The 24,527-nt window shown below is 52.1% G+C and overlaps 1 protein-coding gene across 1 annotated transcript in view; it reads right to left on the bottom strand.

Moving 5' to 3' along the window:
- The window catches only part of VDR (vitamin D receptor), a 68,493-nt gene extending 44,936 nt beyond the window's left edge, over positions 1–23,557 (bottom strand). The window contains exons 1-2 of the mRNA XM_028144255.2: positions 23,504–23,557; positions 2,955–3,035 (exon numbers count right to left, since the gene is read on the bottom strand). The gene's annotated coding sequence lies outside the window, so the exon portion shown is untranslated. The remainder of the gene's footprint in view (positions 1–2,954; positions 3,036–23,503) is intronic.
- Between the last annotated feature and the right edge of the window lie 970 nt (positions 23,558–24,527).

Genomic DNA, 24,527 nt, shown 5'->3' with positions numbered 1-24,527 from the left:
CCTGAGGCCTGAGCAGGATTTCTTTGGTGCCCTCACTACATGCCTCTCCACATCCCAGCTTTCCCTCCTGGTCACCAGCAGGAGCAGGGGTCCCTTTCCCAAGAAGTAAATCTGTGGGTGACGCTGTGGTGAAGTTGCTCATAGCCTGGGTGCAAAGGCTGACTCTGCCACTTGCTAGCTGGGCTGCTCTGAGTGAAGTGATTAGCTTCTCTGTGCCCCACTGTCCTCGTCTGAAGAATGGAGTTTTACTTCAAAGGTTGAGAGGAAGGACTATATGCCGAAACCGGTTTGGCTCAGTGGATAGAGCGTCGGCCTGCGGACTGAAGGGTCCCAGGTTCGATTCCGGTCAGAGGCCTCTGTGTTGCCCAGTGCCCAGTGCCCCCTTCAGGAGAAAAGGAGAGGACCACCAATAGCCTTAGACCTCACAGGCAGAGAGGACCTCTCATCCCCTCGGCTCTTGAAGGTGAGGGGTTAAAGGACTTACACCCAAATCTGGGCCCTTGTCACTCCTGTCCCAGTTCCTCACAGCCATCCGGCTCAGGACCCACGGGCCTTGTGCCCCTGCTGTGCTGTACCAAGGTAATCAAGCCCCCCTCCCCCCGCCCCACTATAAATTTAGCACATTCTTTTCAATGTCCTTCTGAGTAATGTGAGTCATATACAAAGAACTGATTTTGTTTTCAGAGATGGCTTTTATAAATAAGCATTATCATCTAGAGATGGATTTCAAACTTGAGAAAAGGGGGAAAGAGATAGAAGGAACAAACTATAATAGTTCAGAGAAATCATTTTCAGGAAACAGCTGACGTAACTCTCCCATTAGGCACACTGGGTCCTTGGCTCCACCTGCTGCCTCTGATCCCGAACACGGTCAGCCTCAGAGCTGCTTCTGGGGTACCTCGGGCCTCCCTAAAATGGGTTCAAACCCTGCTGCCTCCCAGTTTTATTTGAGTCCTCGCAAGGATCATCACAGGTGTAAGTGGTCCCTTGACCCCACAGTAGGAGGGTCCCTCAGGTCAGAAGAAAAATAAGAAAGGAGGCCAGTTCCGAGGGTATAAGCACCCTTCCCCCTCCCACCCCTGGCACCATGTCCTTTCACCCCGAGGTGAGAGCGGTAGACTCTGGGGGGCCCTTGGAGGCTCTGAGAGTCTTTTCCATGACTAGGAACATGCTCCCTGGGCCAGGGTTTGACACATCAAAGCCCATGAGAGTTTTATTTCATTTCATCTTCATATCACCCCAAAGTGGGAAGTGCTATTATCACTCTCTTTACACATGAGGCCCAGAGAAGCCCAAACCTTGAGGTATCTCTAGCAACTATGATTATAAAATGCACAAAACGAATACTTAATGTTTTTAAAGTTCCACAAAGAGCTTCAAGCCAAGGGAAAGAAGTGGGACAGATGAGGGTATGGGATGCCAGTCCCAAAGGCACAGAGGAGCCCTGATCACAGACAGGTGTGGTAGGCCCCCTAACTTTCTCCTTCGGCTCTGCTTTTCCTGGGAACTTTAATGTAATAATAGTGACATGTTACCTTTCCCTATTGCAGCTAGATTGACACTTGTTCAACTATAATGTTTATATATACTGAGGAGGGAGGGGAGAGAGAGAGAAAGAGAGGAGAGAGAGAGAGAGAGAGAGAGAGAGAGAGAGAGAGAGAGACTTTAAAAGAGAACAGTGCAGCCCTGGCTGGTGGCTCACTTTGTTGAGTGTTATCCTGTGCACCAAGAGGTTGCAGGTTTGATTCCTGGACAGAGCACATGCTCGGGTTGCAGGCTCAATCCCCAGTAGAGGGGGATATTGTGTCCTCACATTGATGTTTTTCTGTTTCCCTCTCCCTTCCTCTCTCTCTAAAAATCAATAAACTATTAAAAAAAAAAAAGAATAATGCCATGATTAACAGAAACCTTTGAGGGGGTGAGATGGGCAAGGGAAAGGGCATGTGGAGGCATTATGTAGTAGCCACAATCTATTTCTTTGAGTGGTAAGTATATGGGATCTTGTTATGAAAACACTATTTTATGTTTTATATGCCTGTCTGTATATATAAAACATTTCACAAATTTAAAACAGTTTAAAAATAAAAGAAAAAGTGACTGTGGGTCTGTCAACAGTGTCCCTGTAATCCATCCCAAGTCTAGGCTGGCTCCCCGGGCTACTAGAGTCTCACACGCATCTAACATTGGGGCAGGGATCGCAGAGGCCCAATAGCACTGCAGGGCAATGGGAGAAACTGTCTAGGATGCCTGTGGCTTAACCCCAGGTCGGCTGAGATGTTGCAACTCTCCGTCATCATGACATTGCCACAGAGTCTGCATCATCTAAGAGCCCAAACCTCTGGTGGAAAAGAGAAGTCAAATGTGGGGGTGGGGGAACATCAGTCAAATCCGAGTAAGAAATGTTCGGCATCACATGGGCTCATTAGGAGATGTTACGATGCAAGAGGGCTGGGAGAACTTGACATCAGCAAGGCTCCTGGCGGGGCTCTGGGTTAGGCAGGCCACATGGCTGGGCCCGGCAGCCAGAGGCTTCCTGTGAAAAGCACCATTTTCGGGTGAGCCGAGAGAAAATGCAGCCCTGCATGGAGTTATTTGCTGATGCCAGGAAGCCAGAGTCAAGGACCAGAGTCCAGAGGTGGAAAAGAGGCCTAGGCATCTATGGCCGGGGGCCTGGCAGTCCCACGAACGGCACACACTGGAGGGCAGGAGAGAGAAAGAGGAGCTGCGAGCAGGAGAGGAGACGTCACCGTGCTGGATGGTCCCTGGGGGTCCCAGCCTGGGAGGCAGCAGGCCCCTCCCTCTGAGCCCCCACCGCCACTCTGGCAGGTCTCTGGGCCTCAGCTGCGGGCTGCTTCGAATTCTGCTGACACAGGGCCAACCCGCATGTGCGAAGCCCAGCACGCCCTATGGCCCATCCTGCCCCGGGAATCAGAAAGTCAGGGTGGAGCACCCACCTGGAGGAGCAGGGGGCAGGTAAGGCGAGCCCAGGGGTGCCCTTCTGTGAGGTCTTGCAGACACTTCTGACCAAAAGGGCTCTGAAAGGAAAAGAGAGGGAACATTTTATTTACAGCTCAGCACTGACCTCACAGCCGGTCCTCTGAGGAGCCCAACAAGCGGGTGATAGAGGCTCTTTCCAGGGACATCAATCCAGGTTGGGGACTGAAACCTGACAGAAGTGACTTGTCGAGGGCAGGCGTGCCATGTCACAGCCGGCAGGGGTGAGGGGGCGGGAGCCAGGCAGCACAGCCCTCTCTGGGGCAGGCAGTAGCAAGGAGCAGTGAGGGCAGCGGGGACTGGAGGTTCTTCCCTGGCGCAGGGGGTGTCAGGGGGAGGAGGGCTTCTTTATAAGGGGGCACTCCTGCTCCATAGCCCTCACCCCAGGTGTGAGGGGTGTTCGGAGAAGTAGAGCCACACCCCGTGTCGGACACAGAGGAGCCGAGGGGAGCTGGGGGCCGTAGGCTGGGGGCCGGCCCAGGGCCTGGCCGGCTTCAATGACAGGCGTCTGGGATCTCTTGTCTGCGGAGACTGAGTGTAGGCGGCACAGTGCTGCAAGGGTTAAATCCAGCTGCGCACTCACAAACCGGATGTTTTCTGCCACTTTTAGCTCTTCTCCAGACAGTTTCTCAACTCCCCCGGCCTCAGTGAGGGCTGAAGGTGACTCTGCTGCCCAGTCTCTGGGTTTTAGTGGCATGATGGGTCACTAAGGGGGGGCTGGCAGAATTTCACCCTCCCCACTTCCACCCACACCCAGCCCCGCTTATCCACCTGTAGGCACACACACACACACACACACACACACACACACACTCACTCACTCACACACTCTCCCTTCACTGATGCCAACAGGAGGTGGCTGGGGAGATAGAGAGATATGAAGGTGTCTGATCCTGCAACCTGGTGACAGCCGCCCAGATGGGGAAGGCTCAGACCCCCAGCTTTGGTCTCCCTGCCTCCTAGTGGCCCGACTAGACAGGGGAGGGGTGTCCAAGATCTGGGCCCAGGCCTAAGGCTGCCAGCCCACTGAGCCCACTTGCCACCCTCTTGGGCACTGCCAGCCCCCGTGGAACATCCGGGGAAGACGCCAGTGAATCATGAACTGAGGTAACCTGGGCTAGGCTGGCCTGCTGCCCAGGACCTTGGGTGGGAGGAGGCATACCTGCGGGGACAGACATGTTGTCACTTACCCCCAAGCTAACTTCTCCTTTGCTCCCTCTACTTGTACTGCCCAAGGCCCCAGCTGACCACGCACTTCAGGATTCTACCCTGTGGCCTTATCAACCCTCCGATGCCCTGCTTGCTCCCACAGGCTGAGGTGAGAGCCCAGTGGGAACAGAAAGGACCCCTGCTTTCCTGCCCTCCACCTCTCAGATGCCCAGAAGTCAGACAGGAGATCCAGGTAGACACCACTCTTGAGTTTAAAAAAATAAAGTGTATGGAGTACCTACTATGTGCCAGCCTGCTAAGCTCACACGCATGATCTCACGTCCGCTCATAACATCCTGTGAGGTGAGCAGCAGCCCCTTCTACAGATGGCAGCACCAAAGTCCAGAGAACTCTGAGTGACTTGCAGTGGGTTCCATGGCCCGGCAAGTGGGGGACCAGGGGTCACACGAGGACAGGCTGACTGCCATGCTCAAGTGCGTCCCTTGCCTCCTGCTGGCTCCTCCCATCCCAGCGATAAGCATCAGCATAGACACTATCACTCTGCCAGGCCCTGCTCCAAGTTCTTCACATGCACTCACTCATTTAGTCCTCACAACAACCTCGAGGTGGGTACTGTTATTATTCCGATTTCAGGAGTGGGAAACTGAGGCACAGAGAACTCGACTGTCTCTGGAGCTCAGATATGAACCTAGGCATCTTAGCCTGGAGTCTCTGCTCAGTTGCCTTTCCCAAGGGAAACATCTGTCATTTCCCCAAGCCAAAGCCCTGGACACCTCTCACTTCTGAGTCAGGGATCAATGGAAAGGATAATCCCCAAGCTACGAGGGGAAAATGTCTTTTCCTCCCAAAATCAGGGCATGGGAGGCCTGAGTCAGGACCTCCATTCTGCCCATCAACTCTTTTTTCTTCTTCTTCTTCTTCTTCTTCTTCTTCTTCTTCTTCTTCTTCTTCTTCTTCTTCTTCTTCTTCTTCTTCTTTTTTTGTAATCCTCACCTGAGGATATTTTCCCATTGATTTTAGAGAGAGTGGAAGAGAGAGAGAAAGACAGAGAGAAATATTGATGTGAGAGAAACACATTAATTAGTTGCCTCCTGCACGTGCCCTGACCAGGGTCCGGGCCGGGGAGGAGCCTGCAACAGAGGTACATGCCCTTGACCAGAATCGAACCCGGAACGCTTCTGTCCACAGGACGACACTCTATCAACTGAGCCAAACCGGCTAGCGCCAACCAGCCCCTCTTATCTGGGAAAATACCATTCCACATACCGGCCTCCCCTCCCCTACAGCTGTGCACTACTGGATGGTCCTTGTCAGAGAGATTATCTTAGGGGCAGCTCTCAGGTCCAAGTGCATGGAATGCGAGGCAAAGACACTGTAAGAAAAAGGACAAGTGGAAAAACAACACTTACTACCAGCCCCCTTTGCCACGTCATAACTCCCACCCCCAGGTCATGTTCTGAGTGCACAGAACGTCCCACTGCCTTTGCTGGGGCTGTCCCCACAGCACCCCCCTCCTGCCTCTGCTTTAGAAATACCCAAACCCCAGCACAGAGCCATAGCGAGGCCGAGGGGGTGGAGCTCAGCCCTGCAGAAAGCCCCTGGCTTCCATTCCTCTAGGGTCTGCCCCCCACATCAAACACCTGCCTGAACCTGACCCCAGGCCTGACCTCGCCTTTGCAAGAAATGAAGAGATAACATGTTTCCTTCCAGTCATCTAAACCAAAACCACTGCCTCTCCGGCACGTCTGCCCATCAGCTCACACAGCAGGTACCCCCCATCTTCCAGTGGCTTCTGGGAAATGGGCATCCCAGGCCAAGTCTCATCAGGTCAGCCTCATGGAGTGGTATCTGCAGGGTGTCCTGGGCAAAGCCCAGGCAAGACAAGGATCAAAGAGCCACTGGGCTCAGGGTGACGCCACCACATTCACTGGACTCTCCTCGGAGCCCTGAGGGTGGTGCAGCTGTGACTCTGGGAGGACAAGAGGTCTGACCTCTCAGGGCTTTGCTGCTCTGAAAACGTGCCACTCCAAGGCCAGAATCCCCATCACGATGAGGCCGAAGACCGTTCAGGAGTGAGATTCCCGCACCCAGCTTTCTCCCTGACCCCCAGTAACCGGATGAAGCCCAATGTATGTGTTAGTGCAAGGGAGGCCCACCCACCCTCAGAGGCTAAGGAGCAGAAAGGGCAGGAGGGATGTGGCCCCTAAGGAGCCCCGTGGAGAAGAGAAGCCCAGGAGTGGGGCCTAGCTCAGTGGGCTTGGAACTGGAGTGATCAAAACTGGACTTTCCAATTGTTGACATGGACACAAGATCCTCCTCCGTCTAGAAAGAAATAGAAAGCTACGTGATTTCCCAGAAGGGGAGAAAACTCTGCTGCTTCCTAAAATTGGTACAGAGTCAACCACACGTGGGCTCTCTGGAGCAGGCAGGCCCGTGTGGATGCCAGCCACAGCTGTACATGTGCGTGCACGCCCTTTCCTCGCAGCTTCTCATTTAATCATCCTTTCAACTCTGTCCATAGAGTGGTGAACACTGTTTGACCACCCTTATTCTTTATTTGGCATCTTTTTATGCCACTGTAACTTAGGCACAGCAACATCAGGGCCAGCCAGGGTGATGCCCTTTCTTCCTTCTCCACTAGCCCTGACATATACCCACATTCTTTTTCCAGAGCAGTCTCAGCATTACCTACTTCCCAAAAGAAGCTGAGGGGGAACAGAGCAAAAATGAGGGCAAGAAGAGAGGAAGCGTACTATAGAAGTAGATACCTTGTCCAAACCATTTCTTACCCCCATTGTCTCCCCAGCTCCTGCATGCACATATTTTAAATATGGGTGATAACGGTTGGAAATTATTTTCTGCAGACTACAATGTCCAAAGCAAAACCAAAGAGATACCAGTCATCTCAGAACATCTCAAGATGAGAAGGAAACTTCACACTGCCTAGTCTAACCACCTAAATCCCCCCATAGCATTCTAGCCATTTTGCTAGCCTGCACTTGAACATTTTTCCTCATGGAGAATGATCTCCCAGGGCAATCCACTCTCTTTGGATGGCTCTATGTTTAGGAAGTTCTTCATTATGTTGCTTAGATCACTGGTCCTAGACCAGCTCTTTGCAGCCACCCAAGATAAACCTAGTAGGCCATTCCCACAGGGTCTCTAGAGGAGGGGTCAGCAGGGCCACCACATGGTGCCACTGTGCAAATTAGAAAAAGGGGCCCATTTCTCATCCGCTGAAAAATTGTCATAAAAAGGAAAATTGTTATGATGTGAGTGAGGTTGCAGGGGAGAAGCAGAGGAGGCTAGACTGGGCTACACTGAATTTGATTCGACCTCATAATTTTGCCAGGTATGATCTTGAGTCCCACAGGGCAGTAAGGAAGGGTGCATGCAGGCAGCATCGGCCTCCGTGGCCTTCACCTGGAGAGAACAGTCTTCAGCCCAAGAAAAGGATGTTGTATGAACAGCTGCTTGAGCTCCACCAAGCCTTCCTGCCTCCTCCGTCTGGGGTTCCATTGTTTCCAGGGTAGCCTGGCCCCAGCACTGAGCTCTAAGACACAGATGAGGTGCACTGAACTATTTAATGACTGACTGAATGATGGGAAATGAAGTGGCTGATGACTCAGCAGTTGCACGAAGGAGTTTAGCCTTGAAGGTGCTTCTTTTTAAAAATTTGACTTTAGAGAGAGGAAGGGAGGGGGGGGGAGATAAAGAAGAGAGAAACATTGATGTGAGAGAGAACATCAATTGGTTGCCTCCCACACATGCCCCAACCGGGGACTGAACCTGCAATCTCAGTAAATAACCCTTTGGGGAATAACAGCACCTTGGAGAACCTTCTAAAAGTCATGGGCTGATGCCCCATGCAGCGTCAAGGGTTAACAGGTCACTCCAGAGAAATGAGGCTACAAACTCCCACTCTACCGACCTGGCCATTCCTTGGATGACTGTCCTGGAGTCATTCCTTGGTTGCCTCCAGGAGCGACTCTTGGGAGCACTGGCAGCTTCTTGGAGCGGAGCAGTGTCTACAGGCAGGGTCCTACGAGGCCCCAGGCCATGGAGCAGGAGATACATAGCTTACTTTGATGTATTTCCATTTCTTATCTACAGCAATTATTCTTGCAAGCTGCTTTTTTTCCAGTGGAAACTCTGCCCTCAGCCTTGTCAACAAGATTTCTGGGTTGATTACTGCTCTCCAGGTAACAGGCAGGCCATGCCCCGTCACTGCTGGAACATGTGGGCAGCGGCAGTGGCCAGTGAAGCATAGGGCACCAACCCATTCATAAGCTACAGCCCAATATCTCTGGTTTTACAGTTGAAGAAACTGAGGCCATCAGAGGGGGAGCGACTTGTCCAAAGCCACACAACGAGGGAAAGCGGCTCTCCACCTCCACCCTGGCCAAATCCCAAGACCTCTCATCACCAGCCTGAGCAGCTTCCAGGGGGACAGAGTGGGGTGAGAGAGAAACGGGCCACGGGAGGAGGGGGAATTTCATTCTTCAGAGGAGGGGAGCTGTGGGAGGCCACGAAGGAGGCCTCGTGTAGACTGCAGTAGGACCACCCAACACAGCCTCCATCCATACACGCAATACAGAGAAACAAAGAGGTGGGTGGAGGTCACCCTCGCTTCTGCCTGACCGACTCCAGCTCCCTGCTCTGGCCTCCGTGGCCTGAAGAAATGGACGAGGACTGAAGACAGGGAATATTCTAAAGCAGGGGTGAGGAACGTGCAGCCCGTAGGCCGTATAAGGCCTGCGAAATCACTTGGTCTGGCCCTGACAAGGCATTAGGAGTGACTTAATTAAATGTTTGACTAAACATAGGCTAATTTTTAAGTTGATAATCTTGTATGGCCTGAGAATATTATAAATGTCTAAATGGCCCTTGGCAGAAAAAAGGTTCCCCATCCCCATTTTAGAGGGAAGTAGGATACGCCTGACCGGCTCTCTCCCTCTTCTGGGTTGCTTTCCTCAGATACTAGGATGAGGGTACTTCCCTAGGGCATCAGCTACAGGTGAAAGTCGATAGGGCAGGGAGGCTCTGGGTCCGGTGACTTGGAGACCAAGGAATAGAAACCACGGCAGCCCAAAGGAAGAGCATCAAGAATACAGGGAGAGTGAGGCCAGCCTTCTTCTGGGGAGACCTGAACCCCTGCTGTTGCTGATACAGCGGATGGCTAATGAAATCTCCCCTCCTCACATAAGACCCAATGGCCTCAGAACAGCACGGAGAGAGCTGCTTCTTCTCCCCAAGCGATCCCCAGCCCAGTGTTTAGCCCTCTGGGGGCCTCTACCCAGACTAAGCATCCCCCAGCCCAAGTCTACCCTTGCTCAGACAGATGGCTTGGAGGCCCGCTCCACCCACAGCCTCCCTAGCCAGTCTTCTTTTCCTCATCTTTCTTCTGGGACCAGTGTGATCTCTGAATCACTCAGACTTTTCCTGTTCTGTATGAAGGACAGTACCCAGCCCCCGGGCCCGCCAGCTCTGAGATACTCAAGATCCTTGGCATCATATCCCTTGTTTACCTCACAACCAACATGGCCAGCTGACGCCCTTGGTTACCCAACCACCATCCAGCTCTCCCCAACCCATCTCCAAGACATGATAGCACTTCTGTCTCAGGGCTATTGCGGGGACCAAGATATCTGGGTCGCACTCAGCACGGCTCCTGGCACACTGTAGTTTTATACGTTAGCTCATTATTAGAACTAACTAATTTATACAATAGTCGGTGCGCTGAGGGCCTGGAAAAGGAGAAGACTTGCAGGGCCCAAAGAGGTGCTGTGGGGGCGGGAAGCCTACTTTCACCCCAAACGCTCCACCCCAAGCAAACATTGCCCAGAGAGCCACATTTCTGCTGAATTGGGAAGAAACTGACCACCCCGCCCATTGGCTGTGGCTTCCAAAAATCTGGCTGCTCAGAGGGGGGAGAAATGGATCGTTCTACTATCTCTCCAATGAGCAGGGTGGCTGAATCACACCTCTGGACTTTTCCTCCAGAAGGAAGGTAAGGCCTGTGGCTTCTAAGGTTTCACTGATTACTAACCTTTCTCACGCTCATCACCCTTCCCTTCCCTCTGTCACCCAGCACTGTCTCTCTCCTACCTCCTATGTCATCTAGAGCTTGTCCTACATCTGCATGCACCTGTTCTCCTCTTAGTGGGGCCTGAAGCTCAGCAATCCCATCATGTCTCCCTGTTTGTCATCAGGGCAGTGGCACCTCCTCCCCCACCCATCAGCGCATGCAGCAGAAGGCAGAGCACTGGGAAAGGCTGCAGTGGGGTGCCGGGGGGGGGGGGGGAGGGAAGGGGGACGGAACCTGAAGGTGGCAGTGAAGCCTACAGATGCCCTGACAGCAGGTGGCCCTGCTGTGGCCTCTAACCTAGATACTGGGCTGGCTGTGGCTCAGTGGGCAAGGACTCCTGGTTGCCTCCAGCTCTTGGAGGCTTTGGGAGGCCATTCACTTATCGTGGGATAGATTCTGAAGCCTCTGTCAGAATCGATAAAGGAACCCGGGTCCTCTGAGACGGGGCAGGCTGGGATAACTCTCTATCAGGCAGCTTCCATCTCATACGGGGCTGACTTACCCAAAGGCACCCTCTCTATCTTCTGGATTGTTAGCCAGGGTAGAAACTCCTCATGTATTCATGAAGCTTCTAGGGCTGAGGCCAACAGGGAGGTTCCCATTCGCCTAGAGAGCAGAGCAGTCACCTCGGGTGACACCAGCTGCTCCTCAGGTCCTGATTAGAAGGATTCCCCCTCGAGAGCTTTTCCAGAGCTTCTGTATGGTCGGGTTCCAGCATTCTTCTGTGTAGATTTTCTCTGGGGGACCCCGTGGAAAGCCAGGGGGGGGCACAGCATTTCTTCTTGGCCTCACACTGTGGCGGGCATTGGTTCTGGCCTCCAATGTCTTATCCTTGACGGTGACCCTGCCTGGTTTTAAGTACTTGACTACGTGGCAAGCCCTGTACTAGAAGTCACAGACATGATGGCGAGCCACACACAGACACTGCCCTCTTAAAGCGCACAGTGTACTGGGGGAGGCCAACAGGAACTACAATTCACGACGGTCCATGCTGTGGTACAGGTACGCACAGGTGTGACGAAGCATGCAGGAGAGAGAGCATCTGGCCTGTGTTGGCAAGGTAGAGAAGGTTCTTTAAAGGAGGTGACTTCTCAGCCTCTCCACTGAGACAGGCAGTGGTAAGAAGGGGAACAAGGGTCCCTGGCAGATTTGCATGTGCAAAGGCCAAGCAGCGAAAGGAAAAGAGTGTAGTTGAGGCAGAGAAACTAGCTCTGTATGGCTGGAGAGAGGGGGGAGGGCGACATCAGGAAGAGATGAAACAACTGGCCATTTTAATAAAGTATATTCTATTCTTTATTCTACTGCATACTTCTTCTAGTAAAACCACTGAGAATTGAATAGCAGGAATTTTTAATTATTGTAATAATATTTTGAAACTGAAGACTTTCAGACTCCATTCAGATCCGCATTCCAACCTGAATCAGCCTTGATGTTGTAAAGTAAATGAAAACGAACCTTCTCCCATTGGTTTGTTTGGAAAGGGCCCCCAAGGTCAGCAAAGCAGCGGCCACCCCTGTAGCTCAGTTAAGGTCCAGCTGGTACACACCCAGAACCACCACCCCCACCCTCCTTTTTTTTTTTGCGGGGGTCGGGGGGAGTGGAATCCTTTACCCTGGACCATCAGTAACTGAGCTGGAAGGGAGAAATAGAGGAGAGAGTTCTGGAAAATTCAGCCCAGATGAATAGGGAAAACTGTTTTCTGAGAGAAAATAAAAAGAACAAAAGGTTCAACAAGAGCAGATGGAAGTTGGTGAACTCTCAGCCACACACCACCAGTTCAATCCCTATTTAATGCATCAATCTGTCCAGGGTGGCCAGATACGGTTGCTGGGCACAGGGAGACCCAAGTTACCACACAGCCAACTGATCCCAAACCCAGCTCCACCCATCCCCAGGGCCCACTCCTCTCTCCTGGTCAACAAGGTCACTTCCTCGTTTCCAGGAATCGCTCTAAGGAAGAGCATCAGCCACAGACACGATGGTCACAAACAACGTGCAGCATGGACATGTGTGGGAAGTCCCCTGCACGTGTGGGCACATGCCAGCCCACACTCTGAGTCAGGGTGTCCACACGCACTGCTGGCCGATGTAATACAAGCCCAGCCTTCCCCTCAGAGCTATGACAGAAGATACCCTTTTGTTGCAATGTTTTGGGTCAAAACGTCCTAATCTGTCAGGAGGATTCTTTCCCAGGGCCACCAAGTGACATGAAATAGCTCCCTTTGTGGTAACCCATGCACTCCCTCCTAGCTATCACCCCCCTCTTCAGCCCTATCCATTGGCCATCTTCCTCTTCCTTGTTTTTCTTTGGTGCCCAGGGGCAAAGATGGCACAGATTTGCTACACAGAGCAGCATTCAACAAGGCAGCTAAACCAGGGTCTCCAGAGGAACGACCCCTTTTTTTCCTCAGCAGTCAGCTGGCTGCCCCTCTCTCCCCTGGCTGCCCCCCACCCCTCCCCGGCTGCCCACCTGGGCCTATGTACAGGGTAACAGACATCCTACTCCCTTCACGCAACTCTTTCCAGCAAAGGCAAGCATCCCCGGGGAAGGGATGTGATGTACCAGCTCATAGCCTGTGCCCAACGAAAGAGCTGTGAGTGAAACTGCGCTCCGGCTGGCTGGGCAGGCTCCTCTCCGTCAGGCAGCCTGATGGGTAGGGAGGAGGCCAGCGGCTGTGGCCCATCACTGCCCAGAGGGGAGAGGTGACGGCCCCTCCACCCACCACTTCCCCTTTGCTCCCCCACCTCTTACTTTTCCCAGAACTGCGCCCCCCCCCCCCCCCCGCTTTGACCTGAAAAACAACTCTGCAGCCAGGTTCTTCAGGGATTGAAGTTTAACAGAGACAAAAATAATTCCCTAGTGAGCTATTTTCTGCTCAGCTTTGGGAACAATAGCTCAGGGTGACAGGCGGTAGGGGTAGGCATGGAAGAAGGCTGGCCACTGGCCACCCAGAGTCAGTTTAGGGATTTTTTCCCCATGTCTACCCCACACTTCCCCTGGATCAGGATTTTCAGGGAGGAGGGGACCTTAGTCAGGGGCTCAGGACCATCTGCCCCACCTAGCTCCACCTGTGGACCCCAGGTGAGGAGTGAGGGCGCAGGTGGGGAAAGGCCGGTGGAAGCCCGGGGCTCCCTGCACAGTGGGTTTCAGTCCTCCGTGCCTCACGCACGTCACCAAGCCTCACAAAGGGGATGCCACACCCATTTGCCCACCTCACGGTGATGAAATACTGAAAGTGTGTTATAAAAATGGTTATAACCCATAAAAATGTTACTTAATCAGTTTACTATTATTCTCCCAGGTATTTATGAGAAGGAGGAGGACTAGATTCAGGTGTAAAGTAGAGTAGAGGCTGTGAGAGAACACGCTGAAGTATTCCACGGAGCATGACCCTCTCTGGCAGCGTGAGGTCCTCACAGCCAGGAGGGCCCAAAGTGCAGATCATATGTGATAAGCGCCATTCATTGCCTACCAAGCCCTCCAGAACATTCCTTTTTTTTTTTTTTAATACTTAGAGACCCTTTCCTTACTGTTAGTTTCTGTTTGATTTCTCTATTAAGAATTTTCTTTCTAATAAATGCTAGAAAAATATTTATTAGAAACAACTGACTGGGAAAACAGAGTAGAGGAGGGAAGAGGGAAGGAGGGAGAGAGGATTCATTCATGGAATATCGTCAGACTGAAAGATTTCATTATATTGCTGAGAAAAACCCTCACTCGCATTATAAAGTACCCACGGAGAGTGCTCTGTCGTGCCTTTAGTGAGAAACCCTATATAAACAAGGACTTTTCTGGTCCCGTTCTATGGAACAGGCACCTGTTAAAGGAAGGAAACGACCAGGGGCCACACTGGAGGCCTGCAGGCCAAACGTGACCGGGGTGTGTTCTGTGTGCCGCCCCACCCCCATCACCACCAGTAACTATACATTTTTAAATTAGTTGTCACTATTTGAAAAGTAGAGAAATTGCACTTTTGAAAAAAAAAAAAACACAATCTGGATGTCGATTTTTCTATTTTTAAAAAATTAGATAATTTGGACATACTGGGCTGCAGTTCCAGTGGCAACCCAGGGTGTGTATCCCTCCAGCCTCACTCTTAGCCCTGGCCCCGGCCCCCAGGAACCAGCCCACAGTGACACCAGTGGAGCTCTGTGATCACGGAGACACGATGCAGAGAACAGACTGCCTGGGTGTGAACCCCGCCTTCTGCTCCCTCCCAGCTGTGTGACCAGAACCAATGACCTGGGCTCCCCAAACTTCGGTTTTCTCACGTGTAAAATGAGGAGAATAACAATACCTACCTCACATGTCTGAGGATTAAATGAAATAATGCAGGTTAAGTGCTTAGCACAGTGCCTGGCACAAGCCACGGGCGTGGTGAAGGCTGCTGCTGGTTATTATGCACCCGTGGTTCCATAACCGGGGAGAATCTATGTGAGCTGCAGCCCAGCTCTTTAAAGATGTGTCAGCCACACAAAGCAGTTGCCTTTCAAATCTCCCTTCTAGCTCAGGGGACCCAGCCTACCTACAAACATATTTCCACCCAATAAACATCTCTTGTGAGTTTCTGCGATGGGTTAGGTATTGTTGAGTGGTGACACCTGAGAGATGCGTTTCAGGCCTGTTCTCAGGGGCTCCCAGCAGAGCGCGGCTTGCGCAGTCACAGTCCTGTCAGGTGGAGGTAAGCACAAAGCTCTCCCCTCCCTGCCCTTCCCCAACTGTCCAGGAGCTCAGCGTTCGAGAAGAAACTGGGGATGTGTCTGGCTTCTTCCCTTCTAAGCTCCAAACCTTTCTGGAGCTTCACTGAGAAACACTCAACGGCACATTAGCTCCATTACACCTCCAGATTCTCAAGCTGCACACCTGAGTTCTTCCACTGCCCACAGGTCAACATAATTCCATTTCGACAGAGCTGTTCAGATCTCAGATGGAGTTCATTATAATGGAATTTTACCGGAGGCAACCCATCCCCCACTTCTTAACATCATGGCACCCCAAGACGTTGGTGCGCTTGCCAAATAGGCTGGACAGGAGTACCTTCCCACCCCTGGCAGAGGCCGGGCAATTCAGAGCGCTTGGAACAAAGAACTCTGCCCCGAAGGTGTTTTCCAGCATCCTCCGGGCCAGCCTGGAACTGCCCCACTCACCTTCCACTGGCACCACCTGCTGCCTCCTTAGAGGGGAGGGGGGGATAGGGGCGGGCGGACTGAGCTGAGTGCCTGGACACTGTGTGGAAAGGTAATGAGCAGGTGAAGAAGGGACATGCATTCAGGACTTGGGAAGACCTGAACCTAAGCTTTGGTTCTGATTTAAGAGCTCCGTGGCTTTGGGCAAGAAAGGAAGCCACTTAACTGCTTTGAACCTCAGTTCTCTCCTTTGTAAAATGGGGAATCCTAACGCATAGGATTATTTGGGGGCATAAATGAGAAATGCAGGAAAACATTGAACACAGTGTCTGGAATATAGAAAGTTATAATAATCACTGGCAGCTATTATATGATATGTAAGCTTCAGAAGGGTCAAAGGTTGATGCAGAGAGAAACACTGGGACAGAGTTGGGGGTGGGGGATGGCGGAAGAGTTGGTGGGGCCCTGCCACTGAGCCCAGCGTGGGCCTGGAGGGGGGCCCCCAGCAGAGGTGCTCCCCTGCCTCCAGAGCTGACGGGCACCGACTAGATGAGTAATTACAGGATTTCGGGCTGGGGTGGCCCAGGCAACTGCCCAGCCAGCCACATTCTTCTGCCCGGTGAGTGGGCAGCTGGCTGCTTACGTGGCTGCCAGAACACTGGGTACATCTAGCACCTCTTAAATCCAGCACCCCCAGGAACAGTGTTCAACCTTTGGAAGGAGAAGGGGTTCTCTGTGGGCATTCTGCTCCTTCCACATGGCACCACCTCCATTGTCTCTTCTCAGATTGGACAAATCAGACGGTCAAAGAACAAGGCCAGACTCTGAATAATCAGTCAGTGGAAACTATTAAATTCAGTTTACCTCACCTGGAGCCTTGAAATGATCAAGAAGCCCTGGACAGACACGAATCCCATCACAGCCCTCAGCCCCATGTGCTTTGATCAGCTAGCACACACGTGGTTCTGTTACTTCCATGTCCTTTTCTCAAAATTGATGCCCGAGGAAAAGAAAACATACGTCCCTCTTAATGCACTTGACATAAAATGCAATTCAATGGGCATTAATTGAGCACCTCGTGTGTGCTCAGCACTGACACCAGGCTTTTGAGTAAATGGACAGAACACCAAGTGTGGGGAGGATGTGGAGCCCTGGGCTCCCTCACCCGCTGCTGATGGAAGCACAGAGAGGAAGAGCTTCCGCGGCACCCAGAGACCCTGCCCAGGCTCTCAGTCAGGCTGTGGCACGTCCGGAGCCACCTGAGCACAACACACCAGACTGGCATATACATAAGCCAGAAACCAGGTCCTTAGGTCGAGGATGGTACAATTATTGTAGTTGAAAGGGACTTCAGAAATCACCTAGTACAATGTTTAGGAATGAAGTCTGTACCAAATACTGAAAGAATGAGAAATAAGGAGAACTTTTATTCACTACTGTAAGGAGTAGAGGGTTTTTGAGGGGGTGCAACCACTGTGGAAAACAGTTTGGCATTGCAGAGTAATTCCAAACATAGAACTTTGTCTGAACTAACCATTCCATTCCTGGGGATGTGCCCTAGAGAATGCACCACATATTCCAAGCAGTATTATCTCCTCACAATGGCCCCCAACTGGGAACACCCCAAACGCCCATCAACAAGAGGGAAGACGTACAAATGTGGCATCTTCTCACAAACGAATACTACATGGCAGTGAAAACGCATGAGCTACAGCTGGGTGTGTCGGCATGGATGCCTCTCAGGAACATGATATTGCGTAAAAAAAAAGTGCATCACAGAGAACATAACTGTATGTAAACTTCAAAGACATGTAGAACTAAATATATCGTTTTGTAAAACATGTGTAGATGATAACTTAGAAAGAAAAGCAAGGAAATAATGAACCAGAGCTCAAAATATTAATTATTGTGGAGCAGAGAACGAGGAAGAGGATGCAAATGGGCAGGGCACAGGGTGCTTCTCGGGTACCGTAAATGTTCCATTCTGAACTTAGGTGGCAGGTACAGGGTATATTATATTGTTCTTTAATCTATACATAAGTGTACTGCATACTCATGTGTGCATGATGTATTTCACAGTTTAAAAAATAAACAAAAAGAACTGAGGACTCTGAGAAGCTAAATGACTTTCCCATGCTCCCATCAGCTAACAAATGACAGAAAGAGAAATCAATGTACAGAATCTGAGTTTAGCCAAGACAGCCATTCCTGGATTCTAAAGAAACCTCTTGCAATAATGAGTTTCTGGTCTAGTACATTTGAAAACAATTGTAAGAGTCTTTTCACTGTTTAATCCCCAGGATCTTGAATACTGCCTGGCACACAGAAGGCCCTTGACATGTATCTACTGAATGACTGTCTGCACATGCTTTTCAGGGGCCTATTTCATGCCAGGCATTTGATATACATCATCTTCAATACTCACACAATCCTACACGTGAGTTATTATAACTCCCAGTTTACAGACAAGAAAGCTGAGATTTGAAGAGGTTAAGAAACTTGCCCAAGGTCACAAGCCAGAAAGTGATAAAACCAGGATTTGAACCCCAAATGCAAATCCTGTGTTTCGCTCATCCCACCAGGCTGCTGGCACAGCTTTTAATAGCACTGCCTAAAATGCCAGCCGTGTATACCAAGGAACCCTGAGAACCAGAGCTGAGGTTGGTAGGCTGAGTGCTTTCTCCTTCCATCTCTGTGTCTGGGCTCTGGCACTTGGAGTGGTTTGTAAGGCCAGCCCAGCACCAGCAAGCAATATAGAGCATGGTCACGGATTAACTTTGCAGCCATGAGCAGGTTACTGCACTTCTTTAAACCATATTTTTGCCACATATACGCTGGAGAGAATAATAGTAACTTACTCCAAAGAGAAGCTGCGATGATGGAAGGAGACAAGCAACGTGATGGGCACAATGCCCAGCAGAGGCTATCAGATGAGGCTAGAGTCCACCTCTCTCTCCATGCGGGCTAGATTCAAGAGTATTCTTTAAGGGTAGCCAGGAAGGGAAGAGGTAAACAAGGCAAGAATAGCTCCCAGGTGACAATGGGACAATGGCCTTTTCTTTCTTGGTACACTTAGCTCAGAGAAGATTATCCATAAAGTGGCTTGCTTGAAGTTGAAAGTGTTTCTTATTTGCCTTCCAGACCATTCAAGTCTTATTTGCTCCCATGCTTTCACCCAGCACAGAGCCACCTCTCTCCGGTTCTTGTCAGCTGTTTTTACTCGAGTAAGGTACCCAGGACTGCACGGAGGCCCGAGGGTGCTGGCAGAGAGAGCCTCCTTCTGAGAGGCCACTGTCCCCAGAGTAACCTTTGGGCAAACCAAGCTTGCTCCCAGGTCAACTTGTTCAAACTAGTTAGTGAATCGAACCCTGCCGCTCACCAACATTTATTGCAGGCCTATTATGTGCAAGGCATGGCCCTGAACGCCCTGTGGCTGTCCATAAATATAGAGGTGGTAGGGTTCCATGGAGGTTAAGACAGACCCAAGTGTGAGTCCTGACACTCCCACTCACCAGCTGTGTCACCTTGGCACGCTTCTCAATCTCACCGAGATTCAGCTTCCCATTTGTGAAAGGATCACGGCAGCTCTATCTCTCAGGTGGCAGCAGGCTCGGAAGGCTGCCCGTGCGCTTACCTAGCACAGCACCTGGTACAACTGAGGGCTCCGTAAGTAGCTGTTCCTAGAGCTACAGCTTCAGTGCCAGCAGGTGGCACACACTGGATGCGTTACCAGCAAAGCCTTAGCTGCCCCACAGTGCCTTGGATGTCACCTTGCATAACACCTCAAAGCTTCAACCTGTCATCAGAAGGCCAGTGAGAGGCAGCAGCTTCCCAGGAACCAGCTGCTGGTCCTGCCCAAACTCCACTTTCCCGCTGGTGCAGCTGCCCACACCCTGCTCAGGATCAGGACTCTCCCCTGTGCAGAATGGGGACTTTGTGTGGCATCTGGTTGTGGGAACACTGCCTGGTCTATTCCTTGGCACGGGACCTGCAGGGCAGGTTTGCAAAAGCATGACACACAATCAGAAGCCTGCTGCTTCTGCCTCTCACTCCTGCCATTTACTGATCAGCCCCCACGCCCCGCCCCTCCTCTCCTTGCCGGCCCAGGAGGTATCTCCCCTTCCCACCTCCCCATAAGTCACTTAAAAGGGTGGGACTTCCCAAAAGGTCTTCATTTGCCTTTGTCGCTTGTCAGTGATGAAAATGACTTCCTTTCTGCAGAATAGACAGAATCACTGCACAGTCATCAAGGAGGCTCCACCCCTCCGCACTGACTTCCCAGTCACTCAAACACTTGCTCGGGGCCTCTCCAGGGAATCCACCCTGAGCATCTGGACCACAAGGACCAAGGACTCAGAAGGGAGGGCAGTTTCTCTTCCACATGTCACCAGGGCAGGATGCAGTCACTGCCACCAACGCCTATGATGTGGGTTGAGCAAGAACAGCCTGTCTCCACCCTGGACCATTTCCCCAATAGTCAGACCAGACCAGGGAGTTAAGCTCCAGTGGCCCAGGCACTGACCCCATCTCCTGCTAAGCAGCTTCTCTCTGGCTCTGGCTTCCACTTTGCTTACCATGTCCCCGGAACCCGATTACACGTGACCTGTGCCCTTTTCCCACATGGGCAAGGTTTGACTACGCTTCCCTTTCTAGTTGTTTACCTGAGTTAGAGCTGGATGTTCCCGCGGAATGGTGTGGCCCCCAGACATCTGGGAAGCAGAAATGGGGGAAGAGGGAAGAGGAAGCTTGGGGCTGAGTCTTGGCTCTATTATAAATCTGATTCCCCCAGGGGCAGCTGAAGGGGAATTGGCAGGCCTTCCTGTCCCTGTCTGAGGTAGGGGTGGGGCAGGAAAACCAAAGGTGAAGCTGGTCACAAGTCAAGGGTGAAAGGAAGTCACCCGAATGAGAGGTAGGCTGGGTCCTGGGAGAGGGTGGCTGGGAGCAGTGCTGCCCTCAGGGAGAAGAGTGAAATTGGCTGATGATACGTGGGGAACAGGCTGGGGGGCAGCTATCCCCACCTTCCCCTCCCTCATTAAGCACACCTCCATTTTCTCCTCCTCATTAAACCCATTTCCACCTACCTTTCCCTCTGTGACCTCCACTAGGTCTCGAGTGATATTTACTAGAACTGCGGCTCTTTGGCCCCTTGAGTGTGGCTCTCCCACAAAATACCACGGCCTGGGCGAGTCTATTTTGAAGAAGTGGCGTTAGAAGAAGTTTAAGTTTAAAAAATTTGGCTCTCAAAAGAAATTTCAATCGTTGTACTGTTGATATTTGGCTCTGTTGACTAATGAGTTTGCCGACCACTGCCCTAGAATGATTAAATATGCCACTTTGCCTGGGGCAGTTTTGGTTTATTGGACATAACTATCAATAGCACCTCCTTTCACGCAAAAGTCTTAATAGACAGTAAATTACACGGTCACTCGCCAGCACATCCATGGGGCACTGACACAGGCGGGTCAAGGGGGAATCAGAGAAATGTAACTAGAAGTGAGGCCCTGGCGGCCCAGAGCAACAGCCAGAGGTGCCCATCCTGGCCTCAGACTGTCTCTGGGAAGAGGCCTGGCCTGGTGGGTTCTGCTTCCTCTCATCCCTCAAGGGGTCTGGCATCATTCTGAGCAGACAAGAGGCTGTCAATCAAACCCTGGCATTTCCTTACTTCTCTCTACCGGCATCCAACACAGACTTGCAGCAGCGACAAGTGGGAAACTGGAGTCCTGTCACTCATCCTGTCCAGTAACCAACCAGAATGTCATCCCAGCTCAGACTTCCAGGTGCTCCTGACTCTGGCTCTCTGGCCACTAGAACCCACCTGCTGGACGTTGATGACAGCAGGCTCCAGCAGAGGCAGATCCCGGCCAGGATGGCCGCTGCCTCCTCAGGGTGTGGGGTAAAGAACTGAAGGACTGAAATGCCTTCTCCTATTGTGGATAACCATTTGGCCTGGTCCACTGAGCCCCAGGCCTTTCTCGAAACATGGAAAACATTGGCTTTAGACACTAGCTATTCTGGGAGTGAAGGGTGGGGGACCAGGAGGTCCTTGTGGAGCTTTCTCGGGCACCCAGTCCCTAAAGGAGACCAGTTCCGAGGTTGAAAAGAGGAAGCAGACAGAGAAACCTTAAACACCAATAACCAGTGCGCCCCAGACAAGATCAGACCTTCCACAGTATTTATATAAATAAAGTCTTGGCTGAAGAGCTGTGAGGGGTCAGGAGAGCTTTCTAACTCTCTTCCTTTTCCTCCTTCCTGTCCCACTCTCCTCTTTTATTAACTTTTTTCTCCCCTCCTTTTTCTTATTCTTTGTCGTGGAAAGGGTCCAAGTTGTGGCTGATGAGAGATCAGCCAAACAGAAGCCATGGGACCAGCCAGAGTACAGATTGAATTCCCCAGATTTTTTCTCAGTTTGATTCAGCCCCACAACTGCTTGTGGAATATTCTCCAATGGGTTCAGAGAGGCCAGTTGAGTGAGGGGCAACGGACTCTGGGGGCCTCTATTTCTGCTCAAGGATCTGAAGTGTCCAAAACAAAACCCAGAGAAAAAAACTGCAGTCCTACTACCTCCAGGCCTGACTGCATACCAGTCCTGACACCATTCCAAAAGCAAACCCAACCCCCCCCCCCCCAGCACTTGGACAAGGAAGGGATGAGGGAGGCCCCCCAATACACAATACTTTTGGTTCATAGAGTTGAGACCCCAGTGTCCAAATAATCCATTTCTCCCTCAGCACGTCACCTCCACTTCCCAGCCTGGCTTACAACCTTTGCCAACAGCATGGCTTCTCTAGCTCCAGAACCTTCCTGACTTCTTGTGCACACCCACCTCACTAACAGAGACGGGCAGCTAGTAAGCTCACTGGGCAGACATGGAATGAGGGGCTAGAAAAGTCTGCAGTGCTGGGATGCACCTCCTGATCCTGGAAGGAGAAGGGATGTGGATTTACCACAAAGCCACAATCTCTTCAGAGTCAACCCCTCCTGGAATCATATCATAGCCACCCCATAATGATTGCTGTGCCGGGAGTTTCCTTCAGAAGTGGCCACCACCGGCCATGAGGAAGACGGCCTTCCGGCTGGGAGCAGGAGCAGAACTGAACTCTGCCCAGGAGAGCTTCAGCAATGCTCCCAAAATGCCTGCCCAACTGCTTGCCTGGGCTCTGGCCCTTCTGGCTGCAACTGAGCCCAGACAGGAGGCTGACTCACTCACCACACAGAGTAGGAGGAGGAAGAGGAGGAGGAGGAGGAGAAAGAGGAGGAGAAGATGCGGGAAGGGCCTGGGCTCAGAGACCCGGGGCTCTCCCAGCCCAGGCAGCCTGGGTCTCAGCCTCAGTAGTCCATGGAGAGGTGGGCAATGTCCACTGCTCCCTCGAGAACACATGTGCCCTCCTAGATACTGCCCCTGGATCCTCCTCACCCACGGCACACAGCGTGCCAGCTCCTCACTCTCCAAACAGAAACTGCTCCCTGAGCCCCCTCCTCTATTAGATGCTTGCCCCTGAGTTTGTCTGGATGTTTAGGGTCAGCTCCTGAAAAATAAAGGCAGTGCCCTAGGGTCAGCTAGGTCTAAAGTCATTAGTGGTTAAAAAAGTCAAGGAAAGAAAAGGAAAGAAAAGAAAAGGAAAGGAAAGAAAGGAAAAGATACTCTACTTAAAAGATCCACCATGGCAAGTGAGTGACCATACTTGGTTCCTACGAGATAATAAGGCTACACACAGTCCACCCCTAAGAGACATTAGCACCATCGACAGCCAATCTCTCCCTGTCTTATTCCTCCACTCCATGCCAAGGCGCCCCAACAGAGGCAGGAAACAAATGCTTCTTGTTGCCCAAGTGCTGAGCACTGTGCTAGCGGACCACGTCTGCGTTAAGCTGCTTGGGCACGAAGAGGTCGCTGCTCCCTCGCCAGCCTGGCATGAACTTCAGCTCTTCCTCAGACCACAGTGCCTGTCCCTTCAGTGACCCAGCCTCATGGCACGGCAGCCCGGATCTTAGTCGCCAAGTTTGCCTCTGCGACTTAGACTCTAGTTTTGCACCTGGACACTCAGGCCTGGTACTCCTGACGCCCCCACCTCGGGCCTAAACCCGACCCTGGGGCCCCTTTCCCCGCCGCTCCCGGGTCCGCACCTGGTCTGGCGGGTGGGCACGCTGCTCCGCATTCCCGGCGAGGTCTGGCTGCGCGGCTGCCTTTTGACAAGCAGAGACAGCCCGGCACCTGGCCCCGCCCACGCGAGCCCCCGCCCACAGGGCAGGCCCCGCCCACTGGCCCCGCCCACAGGTCCAGTCCTTGCTTGCCAGGAACTCCAACTGTGCTGCAACCATCTTGGACTTGGGATCAACCACTGCACTCTGGTTCGGGAGACTCTGCCTGGTGTAGTCCTCCAGGCCTGCCGTCCGTAGGGCAGCGCATGCTCCTGTCCTCCGTGCGTGGGCGTTCTCGAGGTTTACGTGTGTGCGGATCAGCGCTTCTGCCTGCGATCATCTGGGATGCATCCCCCCACTCCCTGCCGCTGTGGTTCTACCCAGCCGGCTGCGGACGGCTCTCCAGGTGCGTCACCCCCACCTGGGCTGACCCGGCCAGGACTTCGTCGTCTTCGGGGCGCTGGGGGGCGCCTGCCGCTGGCACCAACGGTTCTCACCGAGTTCCTGGGAAATTCCGGGCGCAGCTAGCCGTCGTGTTACTTCTGCAGAGCTCCGGGGAGCTCAGCCCTACCCCACAGCCTAAAATAAAAGAGCAAATTAGAAAACGTGGCCGAAGTGTAGTTGCATCATCGCCCCCACCCGCGACCCCGGCTGACCACATTCCTGTCCAGTCTTAACCTCTTCCAAGCGAGCTTAGTGTTAGCTTCCCTGGGCCCTGGTCCCAGTACCCATTCCCACCCTCCCTTCCCCCTACCCCATCTTACAACTGGTGTGCAGAGAAGGGCGGAGTGAAGTACATCCTGAAACCTGTAATTGTAGGTAAATGCGGAAAATTCGCCATAGAAAATTTTGGCTACTAATTATTCTACTCTGCTTCTTTGGCACAGCTCTAGACGCTGGAGGAGATATGAAGACGTGGTTACCTCCTCAGAGTTCACTGTCCAGTGGGAGATTGTATGCATAAATAGTAATTACAACATACTCTTCTACAACAAAGATGCCCACCAAG

This window comes from Eptesicus fuscus, chromosome 7 (genome assembly GCF_027574615.1).
Source record: "Eptesicus fuscus isolate TK198812 chromosome 7, DD_ASM_mEF_20220401, whole genome shotgun sequence".
NCBI classification, from domain to species: Eukaryota; Metazoa; Chordata; class Mammalia; order Chiroptera; family Vespertilionidae; genus Eptesicus; species Eptesicus fuscus.
The sequence above is the reverse complement of the archived record's forward strand: the minus strand, read 5'-3'. Positions and strand labels throughout refer to the sequence as shown.